Source organism: Trachemys scripta, chromosome 2 (assembly GCF_013100865.1).
Source record: "Trachemys scripta elegans isolate TJP31775 chromosome 2, CAS_Tse_1.0, whole genome shotgun sequence".
NCBI classification, from domain to species: Eukaryota; Metazoa; Chordata; order Testudines; family Emydidae; genus Trachemys; species Trachemys scripta.
The window spans coordinates 34,155,125-34,177,675 of NC_048299.1; the positions used below are offsets into that span (position 1 = coordinate 34,155,125).

A 22,551-nucleotide genomic window follows, 5' to 3' on the forward strand; every position below is an offset into this window, starting at 1 on the left:
TCCCAACTACAGATATACTGCAGCCAAGTAGCATTATGAAAGGGAACATTTCAAACAAGATTATAGGCCTGAATCTCAGCTGGAATCTGAATCCTTAGCTTTCTAAATCTCTGTCATGGGACAAAGCCATTCCACAAAATATTTTTTAAACACATAACCACTGAGCCCACAAACATCCTGATAAATGCTCCTGTGTCTTTTTTTAATGTGCAGTTTAAAAGTAATTCATTATGTAAAAACTGAGGGATTTTTTCGGTTGAATACTTTCAAGCTGCTCAGAAACCAAGCAGAATGTAATTATGATATATAAATCCTACGTTAGTGAAACCAATAGAACTAAGTGTAAACCATAGCAAGCAATACATAAGATGGAAATTTGGCTTAGATGGAATTTGATGAGGAAAGTCAAAGATATACAAATAAATATAAAGAGATTATTTTTCTTTAGTTCAGACATTAGAAGCCTGCATAAGATACAGTAGACCCACAGGATCATTAGGCAGTAAAGGAAATTATTGAGGAAGATAAAGATGTTGCATCAGTCTCCACCACAGTTAATTTTTGGGAGTATACCAAACCTGAACCTACTCTTTTAAGGTAATAAAATGGCGGTGTTGTCAGAGATTCAGATGTGAAAAAAGAAGGTGCTGGAACAAACTGATAAATTAGGGAACAAGCAGCCAATAGGATCAGATGGGAAATCTGTCCAAGAGTTCTGAAGGAATTTAAGAATAAATGGGGTCGGCTGAGGTGCTAATGAAATCATGCAATCTCTCAATAAACTCAGATACTGTCCTGGAACACCAGAGGCAAGTTAATATTGTAGATATCTAGTACACCCCATCTCAGAAAGTATACAGAAGAAATTGAGGGGGTTCTGAAATGGGTGATGAAAATTATTAGAGATATGGAAAAACTTCTCTATGAAAATAGATTGAAAAGACTGGGCCTATTCAGTTTAGAGAGGAGACAAATAAAAGGATAGGATAAAGATATGCAAAAGAATTAATAGAACACAGAAGGTAAATCAGGTGATCCAGTCTACTGTCTCTTGAGGAGGTATAAAGGCAAAACCTATAAAATAAATGGGAAAACTCCCATTGACTTCAAAGGGCTTTAAGTCGATGAAACTGAAAGACAAAAAATTTAATACTAAAAAAAGGAATGCTTAAATATATATATATATATATAAAATAAATAAAAACCCTGGGGAACTCATTGCCACAATACATCACTGAAACCAAGAGTTTTGCAGGATTCAGAAAAAGATTGAACACTGATATGGATAGGGTGACCAGACGTCCTGTTTTTAAAGGGACAGTCCCGTATTTAAGCCCTCCTGCAGATGTCCTGACTTTTTCTTAAAAATGGGCAAATTGTCCCATGTTTTCTGTCTCCCTCTCCCCCCAATCCCCATCAGTACTGGCGGGTCCTGCTGCTGGCTGGATCCCTGCTTGCCAGCCACCCACCCACCAGCGGTGAGTGGAGGGGTCCAGTGGCCGACGATGGGGGTGGGTGTGCAAAGCTGGTGGCGGGGCAAAGATGCAGCATGTGGGGCTGACCACTCCCCGTGGTGAACCGTCAGCACAGCCCCACTGCATGCCAGCTCTCAGCCGGCAGGGTCCCGCCCCCCGGTCCCATTTCCGGCTGGCACTGACTGCGCGCTGTGAGCTGCAGTGGCTGGTGCGTGCGGGCGGGCGTGTCGCCTCTGCTGCCCACCCATCAGCCCTTTATATGCTCCTCCTCTCACTGTCCTCTCCCTGATTTGCCCCTTCAGCCCCCAGAGCCCCGCTGCTCCTCCATATCCCCCCTGGTGGGACGTGTCCCACTCCCAGCGCTGTGCGGAGAACCAGCCCCTGGGCAGAGCACTCAGCTCACCAACAGCCTGGCTGGCAGACTCCTTCCTTCCCCTACTGCCTCTGGCTGGGCCAGCACCCTGGGAAAGCCCAATACCCTCTGGCCTGGGGTGCTGGCCAGGAGAAGCCAAGCACTACAAGTGCCAAAGCCCCACACAGCACTGGCACGGGGAAGCTTCTCCGCTCCTCAACTAAGCTCTGGATTGGAATGGGGGAAGCGATTTCCAGCCTGTTCATGCCCCAAAGCTGCAGGCTTCACAGCAGCCCCTGCAGCAGGGGATTAGCAACCCTCTTCATCCCTCCTCCCCATGGGTCCTGCCCCCAGGGAGTGCGGGGCTGCTCAGTCCCCCAGGCACCCTCCCCTGTTGAGCCACCTCTCTGGCTGTGTTTGCTGAAGTCCCTGCAGTCAGGTCCCCTGGGCCCTGGTTCACAATGCATCCTTAGGGCTTAACCCCTTCCTGCCTGCACTATAGCCAGAGGTGGCTGGTTGTGTCAGTGGCCATCAGCTGCCTGGAGGTGTTAGCTGCCTTTCAACACTGTGCGGCAGGAAGGGACAAGCTGCTTCCGGCCACACTGGAGTTGTGGGGAGAAGAGATGAGTGCTGCAAAGACATGGGCCATGTCATCCCTTCTCCCCCTCTTTCCCTACGGCAGGAATCAGCTCTCGGCCCTTCCCTCCCGCACAGTGCTGAAAGGCTGCTGCTGGCCACATTCTGGTGTGAATTGTGGCAGAAATCTGGGGGGGGGGATGTGACCCTGCATGCCCTCCCCCACCAAGTGGTGCCTCAGGAAGATGCAGAGCCAGGTACCAGGAGAAGTGGGTCCATCCCAGGGGCCCAGCCAGGCATGGAGGGCGTAGCGCGCCAGGCAGGGATGGTCAGTCACCCTCCGTGTGAGAAAGGTGTACGTGAGTGTGTGTGTGTCACCTCTCCCTGTGTGAACCCTAAAGCCTTAAAGATAAGAAGGTAAATAAAAAGAATCAAACTATGCAGTATTTCTTTTTAACAGGGGCTCAGTCAACTTGATGTTAATTTGAACTGCAAAGTTCTGATTGATTGCCATTAAACTCGCTTAAATATGAGTAATTTTACCAGGTGTCCCATATTCAGCATAGGGAAATATGGTCACTCTAGATATGGATAACTAGAAAAACAACCCACTGTTACATTAGATGGGCAAGTTCTTCCTTAATTGCCCACTTCAGGATCTGTTGCACCTTCTGCTAGGCAGCTACTACTAGTCCCTGTCAGAGAAGACAGAACAGTAGAATAGATGGATCACTGCTCTGATTCAGATTAAAAATGTTTATATTTCTACTGTGTGAATAGTGTAAATGTCAGTCATGTATGGAAAACCAATTGCCCCATTCCAACTGAAAAACCGAGACTCCTGCTCCCAAACCCAACAGATCTAGGTCACCTGGCCAAATTACAGGATGATCTACACTGGCCCTGTGCCCCTCTGAATCCCCTCCTATCATCCACTGGGAGATGAATTTTTAAAGTATCTCTCACAGGACACAGCTTCCTCTGGAACACCCTCTTAAAGGTGATTTCTCACTGTGTGTAGATTTCCCAGACGGGACACATAGACCCAACTAGAGAACCTTCTGCAAAGTCTGAGGAAGGTGATGTGAAGGAGACTGACACCTCTACACCCCTCACACCAGAAGAGATTTGCTCTTGGAGGTTCTCTTCTATATGTGTATCTGGGTGAAATGGTTGAGCTCTTAATTTGGACTTTTGTACACCGAAAATCTTTAAATTTTTGAAAATTCAATACAGAAATTAAAAGAACACAACTTCTCCACTCCCCGTATCCAATGGTCCCAATCATAGTAAGAGAAACTCCAAATCCTTGAGTTCATTACTATTCACAATTGAAAAATAATCAAAACCACTGTTCTTTATATGCTCTGGATTAGATCAGATACACATATTCTCTTATTAAAACTACCTACAAATATTTATTTTGTTCCTTACCAATAACTTTTACTCAGTCTTGGAAACTGGCAACATTCCCAGAAACTCAAAGTAGCATACAAAATGCCCAAATAGAAAAGATAGGGAAAGCAATCTAAATATTTGTGCTGCTATTTAAGATTTCAAACCTAGTATACTAATTGCTCTGAATAAAATTATTCTATAGCAGCCCAGCAATTTAAAGAAAACATTTAGTGGGATGTATATCTACTGTAGTATTTTTATTAACTCCAAGTTATACTCTGCCTACTCTGATTTTTGCATAAATTAAGCCCAAAAGTTATGGCTGTCCCAAGTAACTCAAGTTGACCTATGTTTTTAAATCACAACTTGAGTATACATCTCCTGTACACAAAGAGAAGATAACAGAAGTGCAAAAGGGGCAGATAATGTGGGCAAGAGGGAAGAATTAATCAAAGCAGGCAAGTTCCACACACAGAGAATGGAAAACTTTAAGAGCATTGTTCTAAACTTCAAGTTAGCAAGATGAATCTTCCAGCAAGTTAAATTGTCCCCTTGACAACATTAATATGCAGAGTTGGACCTACACAGCAAATAAGCCAAGGTCTCACTGACTTTGCAGCAGCATTACCTGGCAATCTCCATATAAGGATGAGCTGTTTTGTTTTTAAACAATTCTGCCATGTTCTAGGTACAAACAACAGACTTTCCTTCAGCTTTGGAGATCCATGTAGTCTTGTTCTAATTTTCTTTTAAACAAATATATCAATTGTAATCAATACCATAAAGTTCAACTCCACAATTTTTGAATACATCCCCACAAAGTCTTCCTCCTCAGAACCCCAGCCTATGTCAGCAAAACTTATGTCCCTCAGGGGTGTGAATATTCCACCTCCTGAGTGACATAAGTTACACCGACATAAGCACTTGTGTGCACAGCGCTATGTCAGCGGGAGAGCTTCTCCGAGCGACATAGCTTCTGTCGCTCGCAGAGGTAATTTTTTTATGCTGACAGGCGAGCTCTCTCCTATTGGCATAGAGTGTCTTCACCAGACGCGCTGCAGTGGAACATTGCAGCAGCCACTGCAGCACTATACATACAGACATGGCCTTAGTTATGCTTAAAATTCCACCCAATTTTGCCAAAAATCTAAGAAAAGGATAAATTTGCTTTTTCCTGGATTTCAAAAAATAAGATGTGGATAACATGTAAAATCTGGATATGCAATGATAAATTTTCAGCTTAGCAGATGTGGTAAACTTTCAGTACAGTATGTGTGGCATTAAATATACCATTCCTGTTAAACGTCTATCTGCTATTATTGTTAAGTCTACATATACAATAGCATGCTGAAAATGTACCCTTCAAACTGTTAAGCACAAAGCATGTGTCATCTCCCAGTAAAGAGAGCTATGAGATAAAACCATAATGGCAGATAATGATTTTGTGGTCATGTTTAAACTATTTTTGACATATCCAATTACTATTTTTGATAGTGTAACTCAAATAAACTCACCACTAGGATGATCACTAATCATAGACAAAATAATCCTGATTCACCAGTTCACATCATGCAAACAAATGTTGTTTATCTATAGGACCTACAACAGTAGTTCTCAAACTTTTGTACTGGTGACCCCTTTCACATAGGAAACCTCTGAGTGCGACCCCCCCTTATAAATTAAAAACACTTTTTTAAAATATATTTAACACCATTATAAATGCTGGATGCAAAGCAGGGTTTGGGGTGGAGGCTTACAACTCATGACCCACCATGTAATAACCTTGCGACCCCCTGAGGGGTCCCAAACTCCAGTTTGAGAACCCCTGACCTACAATAAAAAGCAATTTTTTTAAATTACTGTATTCCAATCTGGAGCTATCAATATAAAAAACAAAGCATGGGCCTAATTAGGAGAACAGAATATTCATCTTTAATTATATTTAAATTTAGCAGTCCAGAACTTCTTTACATAAAATACTTCTATTTTGGTATGAACATAAAGTAACAACAACAAATGCTGATGAGCTCAATTAGTAAAATGTATATTATGCAACATTGGTTGAAGTGGTTACTCACATCTGAAAAAACTGGAGCGTTAACTATCAACAGCTATATCACAAGACATGTTGACATCACACAGACACCTCAATTTGCATGAAATCATGTATCTCTTGACAAATGTATTGTATAATTACTCAAAACTAACTAGCACAACATAGCATAATCTGCACTAGAGAAACCCAATCAACAGTCTACCTTTCTGGGTAATTTACCACTAAATCAGGGAAATCCTGTTCTTTTACCCCTTTTGTACAACATACAAGTAACATACATTTAAACTCAACATTCAGGCAAACTAAAACATACACAGTATTTGGGTTTGAAAAGTGCCTTTCACATTTTATTTATTTCAAAGACAAATTAAATATTGGTAAGGCCTGAATCTGTGAGAAGTCTATGGGAGATGAGGCCAGTCACTTTGCAGGATCAGGCCCTTGCTGCAGTGTTTGTTTAGGCCATTAAACAGTCAGCAATTGTTCCCACATGACCTTGAGGATTTGAATAGCTGAAGAGAGATACAATTGGCTACTGAATCCTTCAACTCTAGGGGATTGATAGAAATCTGGTCATTCTTGGTAGTAAACAAAAGTCATTCTTACCAGACAGATTTGGTAGATTAGATTAAATATAAGAGAAAACAACTTTCAGTAACTATAATAAACTGGACTAATTATAGAATCACTTTGCAAAAACAATGCGCATGTTAGCACTAATTTCTACCTTTATTAATAATCTCTGCAGAGGTGCCTGGGGCTGAATGGGCTTGGAGACTAAACTGCTCTCATATTCCTAGAGGTCATCTTGCCTGCTCAGTGCTGAGGCACATTGACAAGCAACATGGGGATGTTTATATGCTGTGGTAGATATTCTATGGCTCGGGAATGAACTTCAGTGGCCAACACTGTCTGAACCTAAATGTGTTCAAGTAGTGTCCAATGTTAATATTATGGAAATCAGCTCACAGAAGCAAAATAAAACAAAAACAAAATCAGTAAAATCTATTGATGTTCGTTCACCAACAGTATTGCAAGGGAGAATCGCTTTTTGCTACTGTTTTAGATTAAACCATTTCTGGTTATGAGGTGTATTACAGATTAATAGATTTTAAGGCCAGAAGGGATCACTGTGATCGTTTAGTCTGACCTCCTGCATAAAACTGGCCAGAAGACTTCCGTGAATTAATTCCTGCTTCTAATTCCAGAAGATGTGCTTGAACTAGTGCATATATTTTAGAAAAACATCCAATCTTGATTTTAAAATTCACAGTGATGGAGAATTCACCACAACCCTTGGTAGGTTGTTCCAATAGTTAATTGCCATGTATGTTAAAAATCTACACATTATTTCTAGTCTGAATTTATCTAGGTTCAACTTCCAGCTATTGAATTGTGTTATAGTTTTGTCTGCTAGATTGAAGAGTCCTCTGTTATCAAATTTTGTCCTAATGTGGGTACTTACAGACTGTGATGAAATCACACCTTAACCTTCTCTTTGATAAACTAAATAGATTGAGCTCCTTGAATATTTTACTATAAGGCAAATTTTCCAATCTTTTAATCATTCTTGTGGCTCTGTTCTGGATCCCCTCCAATTTTTTAACATCCTTCTTGATGCGTGGACATGAGAACTGGACAACAGCATTCCAGTGCCAGATATTGAGATGATATAAACCCCCTTGGATATTCACCGTTACTACATCCAAGGACCACACTAGCTCTTTTGGGAAACAGCATTACACTGGGAACTTATTTTCAGCTGATTATCTACTATGACCCCAAAGTCTTTTTCAGAGTCACAGAGTCCTCCATTCTGTATGTGTGGCCTACATTCTTTGTTCCTAGATGTTTGACTTTATTTCTGGCCATATTGAAACTCATATTGTTTGCTTGCAACCACCTTACCAAGCAATCCAGATCTGTATTAGTGACCTGTCCTCTTAATTATTTATCATTCCCCCAATCTTCGTATAATCTGCTAATTTAATCAATAATGATAATGTTTTCTTCCATGGCATTCATAAATATATTAACTATAGTAGGGACAAGAACCGATGCCTCCAAGACCCGACTAGAAACACACCCAACTCTATGATTATTTCTTATTTACAATTACATTTTCAGCCAGTTTTTAATCCATATGTGCCATGTTAAATTTTTTATCATGCCAGTTTCTTAATCAAAATGTCATGCAGTGCCAACTCAAATGCCTTACATAAGTTTATTACATCAACAGTATTACCTTTATCAACCAAACTTTAACGTTATAAAAAGTTAGTTTAACAAGATCTATTTTCCATAAACCCATGTTGATTAGCCTTAATTATATTTCCATCTTATAATTCTTTCTAATCAAGCTCTGTATCAGCCATTTCATTATTTTGTTTGGGCCTGAAGTCAAACTGATAGATTCATAATTACTTGTGCCATCCCATTTACTCTCTTAAAATGGCATAGCATTAGTGTTTTCAGTCCTCTAGGACTTCACCAGCATCCAAAGATTTATTTTTAAAAAAATCAACATTAAAAGTCCAGAGAGGTCCTTGTACTGCTGTTTAAAAACTCTTGGATGCAAGTTATCCAGACCCACAGATTTTAAAATGTCAGACTTTAGTAGTAGTTTTTTTAACAACATCCTGAGTTAATTTTGGAATAGAGAGTATTTCATCATCATCAATCACCATATGAATAGATCACCTCACTTTTTCCCAGATACAAAACAGAAATATTTAACACTTCAGTCTTTTCTGCATTATATTATTGACTATTCTAGAATATCGATCTAGTAAAGCATCAATCCCATTATTAGGGTTCCTTTTGTTGCTAATATCCTCCTTACTGTATTTAGCTCAGCCAGACATAGATTTCTCCTTGTGTCCCTTATCAATTTTCTACAGGTTTTGTCTAATTTGTATTCATTGTAATCAATTTTTCCTTTTGACCATTTTTTACCACATTATATATTGTGTTTTATATTTTATTGCTGCTTTCACTTCCCCTTTAAGCCCAGATGATTTGTAGCTGGTTGTGGCCAGACTGGTGTGTGTTCTATCGATAATGCCTATTTAATGTTGAATCTAAAATCTTTGGGTCATAAGAACAGCCATACTGGGTCAGACCAAAGGTCCATCAAGCCCAGTATCCTGTCCTCTGACAGTGGCCAATGGCAGGTGCCTCAAAGGGAATGAACAGACAGGTTATCATCAAGTGATCCATGTCCTGTCACCCAATCTCAGCTTCTGGCAAACAGAGGCTAGGGACACCATTTCTGCCCATTCTGGCTCATAGCCATTGATGGATCTATCTTCCATGAATCTATCTAGCTCCCTTTTGAACCCCATTATAGTATTGGTCTTCACAACACCCTCTGTCAAGGAGTTCCAGAGGTTGACAGTACTTTGTGTGAAAAAATACTTTCTTGTGTTTGTTTTAAACCTGCTACCTATTAATTTTATTTGGTGGCCCCTTGTTCTTGTATTATGAGAAGGAGTCAATAACACTTCCTCATTTACTTTCTCTATACCACTCATGATTTTATAGACCTCTATCATATCCCCCCTTAGTCGCCTCTTTTCCAAGCTGAAAAGTCCCAGTCTTACTAATCTCTCCTCTTGCGGAAGCCATTCTATACCCCCAAATAATTTTTGTTGCCCTTTTCTGAACCTTTTCCAATTCCAATATGTCTTTTTTGAGATGGGGCGACCACATCTGCACGCTGTATTCAAGGTGTGGGCGTACCATGGATTTATATAGAGGCAATATGATATTTTCTGTCTTATTATCTATCCCTTTCTTGACAATTCCCAACATTCTGTTCGCTTTTTTGACTGCCGCTGTGTGGATGATTTCAGAGAACTATCCACAATGACTCCAAGATCTCTTGCATTTATCAACATTAAATTTCATCTGCCATTTTGTTGCCCAATTACCCAATTTTGTGAAAAGCAACAGAGAGTCCTGTGGCATCTTTAAGATTAACAGATGTCATGTGTCTGACGAAGTCGGTATTCACCCACGAAAGCTTATGCTCCAATACATCTGTTAGTCTTAAAGGTGTCACAAGACTCTCTGTTGCTTTTTACAGATCCAGACTAACATGGCTACCCCTCTGATACTTGACACCAGTTTTGTGAGATCCTTTTGTAGCTCTTTGCAGTCTGACTGGGACTTAACTTGAGTAGTTTTGTATCATCTGCAATTTTTGCCACTTCACTGTTTACCTTTTTTTCCAGATCATTTATGAATATGTTAAATAGGACTGGGCCCAGTACAGATCCCTGGGGGACACCAGTATTTACCTCTCTCCATTCTGAAAACTGACCATTTATTCCTACCCTTTGTTTCCTATCTTTTAACCAGTTACCAATCCACGAGAGAAGCTTCCCTCTTATCCCATGACTGCTTATTTTGCTTAAGAGCCTTTGGTGAAGGAGCTTGTCAAAGGCTTTCTGAAAATCTAAATACACTATATCCACTGGATTTCCTTTGTCCGCATGCTTGTTGACCCCCTCAAAGAATTCTAGTAGATTGGTGAGGATTGATTTCCCTTTACAAAAACCATGTTGACTATTTCCCAACAAATTATGCTCATCTATGTGTCTGACAATTTTGTTCTTTACGATAGTTTCAACCAATTTGCCCGGTACTGAAGTGAGACTTACTGGCCTGTAGTTGCCAGGGTCACCTCTGGAGCCCTTTTAAAAAATTGGCGTCACATTAGCCATCCTCCAGTCATTTGATACAGAAGCTGATTTAAATGATTGGTTACAGATGATAGTTAATAGTCCTGCAATTTCACATTTGAGTTCCTTCAGAACTCTTGGGTGAATACCACCACGTCCTGGAGACTTATTACTGTTTAGTTTATCTATTTGTTCCAAAACCTCCTCTAATGACACCTCAGTTTGGGGCAGTTCCTCAGATCTGTCACCTAGAAAGAATGGCTCAGGTTTGGGAATCTCCCTCACATCCTCAACAGTGAAGACCGATGCAAAGAATTCATTTAGTTTCTCCACAATGGCCTTGTCGTCTTTGAGTGCTCCTTTAGCATCTCGATCGTCCAGTAGCCCCACTGGTTGTTTAGCAGGCTTTCTGTATTTAAAGAAAAATTTGCTATTACTTTTGGAGTCTTTGGCTAGCTGTTCTTCAAATTCTTTTTTTGGTCTTTCTAATTATATTTTTACACTTCATTTGCCAGAGTTTATGCTCTTTTCTATTTTCCTCATTAGGATTTATCTTCCACTTTTTAAAGGCTGCCTTTTTGCCTTTCACTGCTTCTTTTACTTTGTTGTTTAACCACGGTGGCTCTTTTTTGGTTCTCTTACTATGTTTTTTAAATTGCGGTATACATTTAAGTTGAGCCTTTATTATGGTGTCTTTAAAAAGTTTCCACACTGCTTGCAGGTATTTCACTTTTAGTACTGTACCTTTTAATTTCTGTTTCACTAACCTCCTCATTTTCGTGTAGTTCCCCTTTCTGAAATTAAATACTACAGTGTTGGGCAGCTGTGGCGTTTTCCCTGCCACAGGGATGTTACATTTAATTATATTATGGTCACTATTACCAAGCGGTCCAGCTATATTCACCCCTTGGACCTGATCCTGTGCTCCATTTAGGACTAAATCAAGAATTGCCTCTCCTCTTGTGGGTTCCAGGACTAGCTGCTCCAAGAAGCAGTCATTTAAGGTGTCAAGAAACTTTATCTCAGCATCCCTTCCTGAGGTCAGAGACTCTGTTTCTCTAAATTACATACAGTGCTGAGTGCTCTAATATAAATATGGTAAAGGAATCTGACCCTATATGGGGATATATAATTTAGGGTGTGTTCAGGATGAATGTACTGTCATTGTTCTATGGAGAGGAAGTCACCCGTCCCTCTGAGAAAGTTGGAGGAGGTGACGCCTCCCTCAGAGAGAGGGGAAATGACAATTGGAGTAGAGGAGAATAGTTGAGAGACAGAGGCAGGCAGTGGGGAGCCTGAGAGAGAGACACACACAGAGCACTAGAGTCTGTGAGTAAAGGGAAAAAGAGGGAGCGTGTGACAGGACAGCTGGAGGGAAACCGGGACTGAGAGAAACGGAGAGTAAATGGAGAGACTGAAACTGAGCAGGACAGACAGACGATCACAAGAGAGTACTTTTAGTTTAAAGCTCGCTGGTCAAGTCAGTCTGTGTTTCATGATATGTTCCTGAGCATCTATTCCTGTTTGTTCCTGACCATTGGTTCCGGACGTCTCCTGTCATTGATCCATGTAGTCCCGGAGATCCGGAACAGGAGAACCAAAGGCCTTCAGATCAAGTGGGTCCGGTTTAATGTGTACCCGCACAAGCAGGCATCACCAGAGTCGAGGCCACCTCTTCAGGAAGTCATAACTGGGGCTTGAGGCTCAAAGACTGACTTGGGCATCAGACAGAACCCAGTGTGATGTTTGGGGAAAGGGGAACCTTGAACTAATAATAATAATCTATAAGATAATTGCCTGTACATAAAGAGATAGAGATAGATTTTTTTATTTAGATGATTATATGTAGTTTTACAATGTGTGTGTATTTGCATCTTTTTATATAGATAGATAGATAGACAGATAGATAGATATTCTTTGTATATGTAATGTTATCATAGGTAGGTGGAATACAGTTCCATTTGTTCCAGTTTAAATAAAATCCCTGTTGTTATTTTTGACAACCAAATGTATTATTTTATCTACCACTAAATAACCTTTTATCACAGTGCAACACACCCCAGCTCTCACCTGCCAAGTAAATTATACCACCACTGTGATAAACCATTATTAAATCTTGATCAGTGGTTTGGGGACAGGCAGGCCCTTGGATGTATTTCAAATTATACCACAATAATCCTACCCTGAGAGGTCAGTTTATACAAAGAACATGTAACAGTTCAATAATACTTTTGAAGACAATATTTGATAGTCCCCAACCTTCCTCCATTTTTGCCATTGTCATGGGGCTATCTGAATACATTTGTGTACCATATGTATGGAACCATATGAAGAACCAACATTTTTTTGAGAAATATTAGTATTTACTGAGGGACTGGTGATAATATTGTAGCTGAAACCTAAAATAAAATAATTCAAAAAATAAGCATTCAATATGAGCTTCTCTGCGCGGTTCTGCAATGGATCTAAATCATGACCCACTACACCTCCAGAATTTAGTTTCTTTAGAGCAGATAAGAGGCTGCCAGTTGTGCCAAGTTATAAAATAGTTCTTAAAATCACAGAAGTTAGTTATAGAAAGATATACTGGAGCACTGAATCCAACTCCCTGCTAAGCCAGGCTCAAATCCGTAAACAGAGTGCATAAAGAGATACTGCACTGCAACATTTCTGCACAGAACATTCTCTGATTTTTACACAACTGTAACATGCACTGTTATTGGCAATGAGATCATTCAACTTATCTTCCTGCGAAGGCAAAAGAAAATGAAAGGAAGATCAATCAGTTTTTTCCCATGATCATGCATGCCACTGGATCTGTAGGCAACCATAGTTGATACACTAAGGCCTTGATCCTACAAATCATTTTATGGAGCTCAGCAGGTTCACAAGATCGTTACGTCTTAGTACAAGCTCATGGAGAGGCTATATGTGGGTATAAATATGGTTAAGCTGTAAGTGAACAGAAGACTCAATCCCCTTGCACACTGGCAAGCGACGGGAGGAGGGGGAGAGGGTGTCTTGGGGGAAGAGGCGGTGTGGGACTAGGCTTCAGGGGAAGGGCCAGCGTGGGAGTGGCACCTTGGGGGAAGGGGAGGCATGAAGGGATAGCGCTGGGGGGTGGGGGGGAAGAGGCATGGTTCGGGCAATCATGGGCCCCCACTGTTAGGAAGCTTCTGCTGCCCCAGTGCACAGTAAAGAAGAAACTGGGCATGGGTGAAGAATAGGCATTTCTAAGGAGACAGAGGTTTAAGAGTGACCCGTATCAACCTAATGAGGCCCATAGGTACGTGCTTCCCCTTAGGTCTTTATCAAGGTACGTGGCAGAAGAAAACCAGCAGCCTATGCACTCATTAATGCAAGATTAGGTTCCCCTGTGCATTCTGTCCCACTCACCGATTTACACCTGTTGCTTTTATGTACAATACTGCACTTGCTCTGTTTAGGATTAAGCCCAAAATAGATATAACCAGTGTCCAGTATTACAGCTACTATTAAAAAGGGTGTCTAGGTGGTTCAAGATTTTATTTTATATTGTCTGTTCATGTAAAGCCTATGTGGGTAGTTATATCTGTAGTTACAACCATGTGATGGCTGTTTGGTGACCTAAGTGGAATAATTTGGTGGTCTTCCTCCAATACTGAGAATTGAGTGGTTCTAATCCATCTCCCAGCCAAAACAGGCCTGCAAGTCATAGTGCCTTCCCCAGGAAAACCTGGAGCTTCCTTCAGTTCCTTGCCAATGGGGCTTCCTTCAATTCCCTTGGAAGACTACTGCACAAGTTGATACTTATCACAATGAGGAAGATTTTCTTGATATTCAGCCTACATTTTTTCTTGTTTGAATTTCAGGATGTGGGCCAAATTGTGTGAGGGGTTTTTATGGATGGACACCTGAAACCGCTAGGAAGTAACCTGAGACCACCAAATACTTTTGTATGAGACCGTGAGACAGATTTTTTTCAACCCACACTTCAACCTTCATGTGTTTGAAACAAATGATGCAGCCTTAAAAACAGTAAACACTTGTGCATGCTGTTTGTTTAGTCACAGAAAAGGTTTTGGTCATCAGGAATCAGCATTACTACTTGACTTGAACAAAAGTTAACACAACTCATAGTATAAGAAATGTTCTATTTCCTACTTAGCTGTATCTCCCTCAATAAGCCTGGACAACATCAACAAAGCTAAACTTTGAAGTACTGTAATAAGGGTTTTGTTTTTACTGTAAAATAGAACAAAGCTAAATTAAGATAATTAAATTACATGAATATCTTTGTAGCATAAGGCTACCCTTAATTTGGTCTTGTCTTCATGTACTTTTATGACTCTGAACTAGGATTATATTGCTACATTGCTGCCACCACCAGGACAACACTGTACTCAAAATGTGAGAGAGCTGCAATCTCTCCAATCTTTCCCCACCCATCAGCTTAACTGAGTTTTCTCTAGTTCAGTTTACAAATACAATAGAACCTCAGAGTTACAAACACCTCGGGAATGGAGGTTGTTCATAACTCTGAAATGTTTGCAACTCTGAACAAAACATTTTGGTTGTTCTTTCAAAAGTTTACAACTGAACATTGATTTAATACAGCTTTGAAACTTTTCTAGGCAGAAGAAAAATGCTTGCTTTCCCTTTTCTTTTTTAGTAGTTTACGTTTAACACAGTACTGTACTGTATTTGCTTTTTTTTTTTTTTCCCCGTCTCTACTATTGCCTGATTGTGTACTTCTGGTTCCAAATCAGGTGTGTGGTTTACTGGTCAGTTTGTAACTCTGGTGTTCGTAACCCTGAAGTTCTACTGTACACAATTCAGAAGTGTTAACTTCTGCTTTTGTAGACACCAAACAAATGGCTGTAGAAATAAAATGACCTTTTGTTCTTGGCAGCTGCAATAAGTACAGTTTAATCAAATAAAAAGCTGTCCCTGGGTGGGAGGGAACACAGCGTGGGGTTGTTCTTGGGGGAAGCAGGGAAAAGTAACCTCTAACATTTGCAAACTGTTTTATGTATTTTTCAACGTACACATTTAAAGCAGGGGAGGGGAAGGTCACTTTAAAATCCATCTGCTATATCTTCAAATTCTATTTTTCCCTAAAGTAAAGGATTTCGGTTTTGAAACATTCCCTTTTGGAAGAACTGCAAGGCTGTGGTGAGCTCTAAAGGTCCAGCTTTTGGATAATGCTAGAACAACAGGCAATTTCTGAAAAACAGGCTAATGCTGGCTTTACTGATGTCAGCAAGATCTGTTTGCAAAAGTACTTGCAGACATGCTCTGGTGATCAAAGGTAGTGAGTTCATCTCTATAAATTACAATTCCATTCGTAAAAAATCATGACAGACTGTTTAATGCAGCTCTTACGAACAACACATGGAGGTTATGAGATTGTCAGAAGATGGCATTTTTCTTCAGGCACAGCCTGACGAATATCTCTTGAATTAATAAAACAAAGTGTACTTTGATGGCCCTTGGGACTTAAAAAAAATAAATACAAAAATAACAAAACAGAGATGAGTCGTGTTCTAACTACTGTGCTAATATGCTTCCGTGTTTTATCTGCCTTCTGCTTTCTGAGCACTAGATCCACATCTTCAAGCTTTTCCCCACAACCAGGAGGGCTAGAAATGTACTTTGTTTTTAAATGAAAGCTGAGAATCATGCAATCCCCATGCAATCATTTGACTCCAGGAGCTGGGCCTTTAAGTAAAAATATTAAATATTGCAAGACTCATGATAATATCATGAGACTCAGCAACACTGTGCTAGATTTAATGTCGGTAAGTTGGACATTATTTTAATTGGTCTTTATTGTAATTTCTGTCTCATTCCTACTCGGAATGATACATTGCAAATGACAGAAAAAGAGGATAAAACTTTTGAAAGGAGATTAAAAACTCGGAGAACACGTTCTTACAGATCTGATTCCATAAGGATCCGATTCTAACCCAGTCTGGAATGTCACGGGCAGATTCTGGCCTCATATAAACAGATGCAGTCCCACAGGCTTTCAGTTATAAAGGTTCCCTTTGTATTCCTTAGAGTGCATGAACTCCATCTAAGGACAGAATGCTACTGCACCTCCTTCCTACTTGTAAAAACACATATTGATGGCTTCTCCCACATTCTGCACCTTCGGTAAACTTCCAAAAGAAAAAAATTGCCCTTTGAACCTTCCCACTGTATACTGATGCCATCATTAAACTAGCTGATTAGTGGGAAAGCAATCACAGCTGACAATAGAGGTACTCATATTCTGTTTAAATGCTACTATCTCTGATCTTTAGGGATACCCACCTATTTTAACTAGTCAGCTCAGACATACCAAAACAGTTCAGTGTTTAGAATTGTCTTTACTTTCAGATTCAATATATCAACATGAAAGAATATATTACCAGGAATTACCTCTGAAAACATTGGCATACAGCAGGGCTAACTGGGTGGTCTTCCAAGAGTGCAATATACTGCTACGTGGGGAAAATAAACTCAGGTCCCAAGCTCAGAATCCTACTCCCTCACCAGCTGGAACAGGAAGTACTGTGGAGGAAGGACCCTGGGCCCCTCAGGGAATGGGAAGCATACTTCATACCAGGTGGTCATGGGCCCTTCCCTCAGGCACTAAGCTGCACTGACGGGGCTTAGAAAGTGCCATTTTCCATTTTTCCTCCATTGGAAGGAAGGTTCCCTATTGTGTAGGGCTTTTGTGGAAGGGCAATAGGATAAAAGGGGAGGAGGGGGAAATTTAGAGTGATCCACAGAGCTCCACGAGGACCACGGAGGATCTCCCGGGAAGGGGGACAGCGGTGAGCGATAGAATAGGTACATGGCGAATACTTTCACAAATTTCAACATCATGCCAAAATATACCAAGTAAATATCCTTTAATCAAACTAAGCTTTAAAGTAGGATTTTTCTTACTTTGCCTATCTGTAAATTGTAATTATTATTGACTGAAATATTTTTTCATTGATTTGTGAGAGTATGGTCAAATCAACATTTAACTGTCTTTTACTGATAATCTAATCCTTTCAAGCCCAATATGAGTAACTGTGAATTTTAATTTTAATTCATTGAGGAGCTGACATCTCAATAAACCATAAACATAAAGTTCATCTCCTTACAGACAATTTAAGAGCCTTCCATTCACCATCTATTTTTAAAGTGTGTAATATAGGGATACGTATTTAAACTTAGAGTGTATTTTAAATTTTTCATTTATTTTTTATCTCATCCTGCTTCCTCCTCCTGCGATAATGTATCTTTGTTAGTACCTGTGCTCGTAGACATATCATTTTAAAGTTTAAATTGCTCATGTATTAAAAAAGCTAAATCATGGGATGTTCAATGTTCTTGCAATTCAGCTTCTTTTTTAATAAAAGAAAGTTATATAAAAAAAAAAGTGAGGCAGCCACACGGGGTGGAAAGCTTTTGAAAACTGCAGCTGCAGCTAACAGCTGATTTTTTAAAATCAGCCATTATCTTCTTTTCTAATCATGTGGGCTCGGACACAGCTTTTAATAAACCACAAATTTACCCCCACAGGCGCCACCACTTATAACTCATGTTTTTTCTTGAAGGAGCTAAAATAGGAACTGTAAACATTTCTTCCTGACTCCAGAAAGCAGTATGTGATAATCCACAAAGGAGCCATTAGCACATTGCAGGTGGACAAGTGAAGCCTGATACAAGTGGAAGAGGTCAGTGTAAGATAATAAATACAATGAATCCTATTTGTGTTATTTCTACATAGCACATTGTGTCAGATAAAAAGTGACAAAACTTTAATGCAATGCTGCCTTTGGGAGTACCTGGAACAAGCAATTCCATGGAGTCACCAAAGTAGCAGGAGAATTTAAAGTGCAAACTCTCCCATTTCTTATTTCATATGGGACAGAGCAGAAGCTCTAAAAAGCTCATTGTTCTTTGGCCCTGCCTTCTCTAATATCAGCACATAGTAACATGTACATTTAAAAAAAACAACTCAAAACCCAAACTCTACCAAAACAAATCAATACCATTGCACACACAATTCTCCCCCCGGGGAGAGGATATGAGAAGAAAGAATGAACCAAACATGAAAGATGTTAGCCATGTCACTTAATAAACTATTGAAAGATACTGCACTGATGGTGGTCAATACAAGGATCTATACAGAATAGAACAGAATCCAGTCTTGAGGAATGCTCTTGGGAAGGTAACTTGTTCACCCACTGATGATTCAAATCATCAACTCTTATTTGAGAAATCTCATCCACTCAAAAAGGTGTCTAAAAGTAACTTCTCCTCCCCAACTCAAACTTTTAATCACAGGGATTGGACTATTCAGGGAATTGATTGGCAATAGGGCTTCCAGGTCTTTCACTTCAGAGTCATTCAAATCATAAAATCATTAAAAGACTTCAGTGTGGTAAGTAGTGGTTGTACATTCATAACCCTTTAATCACATATCAATACTCCATGTTCCAAAAAGTTGGCAGTTTAGATAATCTCCTTTAAAGGTTACCTAATCTGCATTTCTGCTTTCCCACCAACCCTGCCAAAGTAAGTCAGGCAGAAGGGAAATTAAATTGATAAAAAAAAATCCCAACTTTAAAAATAAAATGGCAGTTCTTTTAAACAAACATGTTCTCAGTCTCCTGCAGAAATGCAAACTCAAATGGCTTTGTGGAAATGCTGCTACCGCACACAAGATTGTACCTGTAAACACTAGCATGTGTGTGACAGCACACTCCTAACCACTCACTTGCATGTGATGTACTTTGTTTGTAAATTAAGGTGATAAGCAAACCCAACTAGCTTAAAAAGCACTTCAAGCAAACACTGCAAATCTAAAGCAGTTTCCCATAGGTACTGTTTAGCAGAGATATAGTAAATGCACACACACAGAGAATACTCTTGTTTATCCAAAATGCTGTTATCCAAACCTCTGCATTATCTGACTCCCTTCCTTGTCTCCCATGTGTCTTATTCTGGGGGATAAGAAAGGGATTTGGATAATGTGCAGTTCAGATAATACAGCAGAGACCCCTGGCCAGGACTATGAGGAGAATGAGTAGCCTCCAGCCCTGGGGGAGGACACCCAGCTGCTGAAAGGCTCCTGGCAGCAAAGGGAGCCCTCTGCAACCCCGCTGTCAGGGGAGGGAGGGAGCAGGGTCATGACAGAGGAGCTGCAGAGGACTTCTGATCCCTGCAGGCACAAGGTGCGGGGAAGTCTGTGGTCCAGGTGGGGCAGAGCCAAGTCCTGACCAGGGATCTCTTCTCTGCCTAGCACCTTGTCCTTGCAGGGCTGGGTATCACAGGCCCTGAGGCAGTGCAGGGAGCATTCTGCAGTCCTGCGGTCACAGGAGTGAATGACCCGGACAGAGCAGAGAGCCAGCCAGGACTGAGAGAAGACAAATGAGCCCCAAGTCATAAGAGAGGCCAACCCACTGCTAAATGGCTCCTGCCGTCTCGATTATCTAAACTCCCTTACCTGAATAAAATCCATGTCCCTCATGCTATTCAGATAATCAGGAGTATAATGTGTACACACACAGAGTTTCTTAAATTTGCATTGCTTGTTGAAAGCTCTGTTCTACCATCCTCTTTTTATTTCTTGTTCCACTGTGAACACACAACTAGATGCATGCTCTTACTCTTGAAATACCGTATGTTTTGTCCCTGAAATTCTCCCCAGAATTAATTTGCTTCCTAGTTCCTCAGCTTATTGTAGCCAAGGATAAAAGATATCAAATATATTTAGGATATAGAGGTGAACTATAAGCATTAATTAAAGTTGTAACACAGGGCCTACAGGCCTCAGGCCTATAAAATATTCAGCTTAGCCACATAAGGCTTAGGTCTGAAATAGGTTGACATGTGTAGTTCACTGAGCAATAACCCTGTATCCAAAAATTGCAAAATTCCAGTAAAAGATGTGTTAACTGCTGAAGTTTTGGCCAATATATTGCAGTGTCTCAGTTACTATCACAAGATGACCAGTAGTAACATCTTGGGGAATTTCAACTTGATATTGTGTTATGGTAACTATTTGATATAAATGTCAATGAGTAAAAACATAACTAATGAGGTAGCCTATGAAAAACAGGGCACCACAAAATTAGTGGGCTGTGAAAGTACAGATTAGGAAAAAGGGGCTGGAACTCTTTACACATGAGTCTGAGTCTCAGTGGAGGTAAGCATAACTCTGGATAAAAGGTGTTGCCCAGCCTGTGTGCTGGGGGGCAATGCACAGAGAGACATCAGAATGACAACCCCGGGTGATGATGACAACGATGATGAAAATGAAGAGTAAGATAATGACTGACACTCTGGGGTTCACCAGTAGGAGATATGAGTGATGCCAGTCATAGGGCTAAATACTTTGCACTAGCTCTCTGTATGTTATTGTATTTCACTGTTTACGGGATTGTCTATCTGCTTAGTGGATTTGTGATCAATTGCAATTGTTTCTTGGGTGCTTCTAGGGCCTCTCATTGTGATGATGGCAATAATAAAATTCCTGGTGCTGTTGCCCTCAGAAGACTGAACTTTTATTGACCGCTGCGGTCTAAGAGATTAATCATTAATCAATACATCAATCTATTAACTAGACTACATTATCAAGATTTTTAACTTACTACCCCATTCCCTTTCTAAGAAAGTTTTTGTTAGTCTGGAGGTTGTGGAAGGACAAAGAATAATAATCTTTTATTAAGCAACTATGCACAATAAGAAACTTTTACTAACAATGTTATGACTGACTGACTGACTTGAAAGAGGCCTATCCAGAAAATCAGCATCAGATTTTCAAGTTCTTTAGAAAACCCTTTACACTGAATTATCGGACGTGCAGGAAGCTGATGGGAGTTTAATATCTGAGATTATGTAATATACTTCCACCTTAATAGGGAAGGCCATCAGACCAATATGGAACATTGTGTGTGGGGACCTATTGTCAGCATAGACATCTTTATCTTAAAAATAATGGTTTCCTCAAACCAGGGTAATATGGGATCTACTGGGATAAGAACATTTGCAATCCATTTATCAGTGTGACTAAAGATTGCTTTCCAAAATGTGGTGCATATCACATCATTTTATGTGATCAAGAATCCCAACAGCACCATTTCTTTACTACCTGAAACTGAAGTGTTTGTGAGATTATTCGCAGAAATACCTAAAAGCCTCAAATGGATACAACCTACAAACCATGTCATTTCTTCCAATGGCATTGACTGCATGCTGCTGTGTGTTCAGAACAGCCAAACCTGCACTCTGCTGGAGATCACTGGAGATCTGAACACAGATCTGAACCAGGGGATGTGGTTGCAGGAAAAAGAGGAGGTCCCGCTAAAGCAGTTTAGCCATCATCTGCAGTACTGACAGTGCAGATATGAGGAAAATTAGAGAGCTTACATCCCCATAAGGGCTGGCTAGAGAAACTTATGCTCAGAAACCTCTTCCCCTCTTGCCCCTAAGAGTTGAGGCATTATTTAATTCTGAAGGGGCAGTAAGGTAGATCAGATCACTGACCCCTCAATTGGGCAATGTACTGCCCCTTGTCCATCTCAAACCTTTGCACGGGGATCGGGAGGTGCAGAGTCTCTGGGCGGTGTAAAGCCTTCATGTTTTAGGGTAGTACATTAAAACAAATATTTAAAATGTTATTTTGCCCACCACCACACACCAGAAACATTTCCCTGTATTTTTAGACTGCAATATGATACATCTGCTGACTCCAGCATATATCATTTTCCTAAAGAACCATGTATACATTTGATCCTGAAAAGACCTTCATTTTTAGGGTCACACTATTTACTATATAATGCTTTGCAACTTCCATTGCATTTCACTGTTTTAATACCAATTTGCTTTGCAACAAACAGGCACAAATCAACTTAATTCTTTTTTAAAAATATGTTTCTTTCTAGGAGGAGGCACTCCCAGCCATCCTTTGTGTAGCTATCCAACCCGGAGCATATGCCAGGGATGCCATCATCACCATAAAGCAGAGAATTTACAAGGACC

General features: G+C 40.3%; 1 protein-coding gene across 15 annotated transcripts in view; it reads right to left on the reverse strand.

The window, feature by feature from the left end:
* Nucleotides 1-22,551, reverse strand: part of KIAA1217 (KIAA1217 ortholog) — a 518,496-nt gene that overhangs the window by 248,636 nt on the left and 247,309 nt on the right. The gene's annotated exons all lie outside the window — the stretch shown is intronic.